Below are 2,794 nucleotides of genomic sequence, written 5' to 3' on the forward strand. Positions count from 1 at the left end.
CACACACCAACAAAAATACCAGCAATAGACTTGTGAGAATAGATGAGAAACCTGTTTCTTTGTTTTCTCTTTGCAGACTGGTATAGGGGATACCTCATAAAGCACAAAATGTTACAGGTAAGATGAATTTGTTTTGGTTTGGGACAATACTGGGTATCTTTACCTGCCATTCCTTAGCAAACAGGTTCCACCCCTCCCTCCTTGTGTCCTGTGCTTTCCCACCTCTACAACTTGGTACTCAGGAGCCTCAACTTCCCCTTTCACTCATTCTTCAAGGCCAACCTGCAGAGCCCTCTCCTCCCTGAAACTTTTCCCAATATGCCAGTCATATCTGATTTCTCCCTTCCTTGAGCCCCATGGTACTGTGCATTTTTTATTTGAAATTGATCTACTGCTTTCCTGTAGAGTGCTTCGGGCATTCATAGTTTCCTCACCTCCGTATCGCCACGACAGAGGAGAGACAGGGCTGGTCCCTGCCCTTGAGGGTTTCCTTGTTCCAACCTCACATTACACCGTATTCGTCTCCACGAGAGCAGGTGCCTGCTTTGCTCCTCTGCACACTTCGCACAGTGTCTAGCGCAGTGGCAGATGCCCCTATTGTGCCCATTGGTTGAATTTAGGAAGGAATTTCTGAGTAATTGACAAACGGTTATTATTAACTGAGCCAAGCTTTTGGAGGAAGGAAATAACAATAGGTGCTTCTTCCTTCCTCCCTGACAGTGGTGTGTTGGGAGGCATGAGCCTACTTTGCTCTCTAAAGAGCAATCAGATAAATCCAGGGAGAAAAGGACCTCAAATCAAACGAGTCCACTTGCAGCCAGGGAGACGCTTGCTCAGGACCTGACCTTCCAACTGCTCATGACTGTGCAGGGGGACTGGGCACAGAGGGGCCAGGCAGAGTGCCTTGTCTCTCTTAGAGTGAGTCCTTCAAGCACCCCTGTCTTGCCCATGTGATACGTTGAGCGTCCATGTGTCACCTGGGGCTGGAGCATCCTTTGAAATCTAGGGCTATTGTGGGATCTAGAAGAACTGATGGAAAACTGGAGGGGACTTGGACCTAAATGGGTGGATTTAGAATCCAGCCCTTGCTCTGTGGATGCTGGGGTTATTCCTTTAAAGTTTGAGAGTTTTTCCAGTAGTGGCTTTTGGAAAAGCCATGAGGACCTGGGGTCAGTTATTTCTGTGGGGATGTGTCATTCTATTGTACTTGATGTTTTGTTATGTATATTAAGCTATGTTATCTTATTTCCAACAGGGCATTTTTCCTAAGTCCTTTATCCACATCAAGGAAGTGACCATTGAAAAAAGAAGGTACTTGCCATTCTTCACTAGGCTTGGCCTTCAGTGGCTTATGGGGTGTCTCTGTCCTGTCTTCTTTGAAAGCATGACTTGGCGGATGTGATCCGTCTTTTTCGTGCCTGTGTTTATTTGTGTGGCTGCTTTCCCTCATCTAATCCAAATTGATTCCTGCTCAGGTCTGATTCTGAGTGGGTATCAGTAAGTTTGGAGAATCAGACTTTTCATTAGCAACTGCCTTTGGACTGTACTAATTAAATTAACCGTGAATAATGAGCTTGAAGGGCCCACCCCAGTGAAGGAGGACATTAAAAGGGAAGCCTCTTGCATTTGCATAATGTAATTGGTGTGGCTGTTGGAGGGGACAGCAAGTTCACAGCAAGGACCCTCTCAGCAACTGCAGCTTCATGCAAATTGGCCAGCATTTTGTCTTGTTAGCACCTGGGTCCCAATTTCACACCGCTTTCTCTCCTGCCTTAAATAGAAATATTGAGAACATCATTCCTGCAGAAATTCCTCTGGCACAAGAAGTGACAACGACGCTTTGGGAATGGGGCAGCATCTGGAAACAGCTCTACGTGGTGAGACTCCAAGCCCCGTTCCCAGGGATGGGCGCTCCTTGCAGTCTTTGTTTGGTTGAAATGTGGAATTTAGCCTTGAACAGGGCAAGGGGGCTTTACTGATATAGTAGGACACAGTGTATGAGGACATCAAGGCCCAGAGGGGTTTGGTGACTTTCTCAAGGCCACGTGATCCTTTTTTAAACGAATGCAAACATTTTCAAACTTGAGTGTCTTAAAGAATCACCTTGAGAGCTGTTACAATCTAAAGCTTACTTCAATGGGGCTCTGCCGTTTTAATAAACTCAGGGGATTTTGATTTCCTGGTCTGCTTACAACAACTTCAGAAACACTGTTCTCCTATGTTAATTAACTAATGGCTGCTGTCCTCAGATCTATGAGGAAACTCTGACCCCGGAAAAACAAAGAGCGCATTTTGCATCTGTTTTCCCTGTACTGAATCGAATCTAATTTGAAGTCCTCCTTTGATGTTTCTGAAGTTCTAATGAAAGCAATTAGCTAAGAAAACCATTAAGCTGCGAGTGAAAATGTCAACCACGGCTCCCCGCATATTTGTTACAGCACCTGCACAGCTGCTGCTGTACACACACGGTTTGCAGACTTACTTTTACAGTCATAAATGTTGACTCCCACGTGGATATTTCATAATATATGGTCATCGATACCTCCAGTTCCGTAAGTTCCCCGACAGTTGTTAGGAAAGTTTGGGGGACCGACAGGAGACTTGAGGCTCATGTGGCGCATTATTCATCTCCACTACCCTTTTGAAAACATCTCATACACATGCACCAGGGATGCTTGGCGTTTCCCCTGGAGAAATCCTTGACAGCAAGTCCATCGTGCCCTTGACCCTAGTAAACAGCTCCTTAAACTTCCAATATTCCAGTATCGCCTTCGTGAGTCTTGCCTTATTTCCA

At 45.7% G+C, this 2,794-nt stretch overlaps 1 long non-coding RNA gene across 1 annotated transcript; it reads left to right on the plus strand.

Annotated features, from left to right (window-relative positions):
* Positions 1–74: 74 nt before the first annotated feature.
* On the plus strand, positions 75–2,039 carry LOC102248061. The gene is made up of 3 exons (XR_312980.2): positions 75–117; positions 1,256–1,311; positions 1,781–2,039. It is a non-coding gene; the product is annotated as an uncharacterized LOC102248061 (long non-coding RNA).
* The last annotated feature ends 755 nt before the right edge of the window (positions 2,040–2,794 follow it).

Source organism: Myotis brandtii, unplaced genomic scaffold (genome assembly GCF_000412655.1).
Source record: "Myotis brandtii unplaced genomic scaffold, ASM41265v1 C42852778, whole genome shotgun sequence".
Lineage (NCBI taxonomy): Eukaryota > Metazoa > Chordata > Mammalia > Chiroptera > Vespertilionidae > Myotis > Myotis brandtii.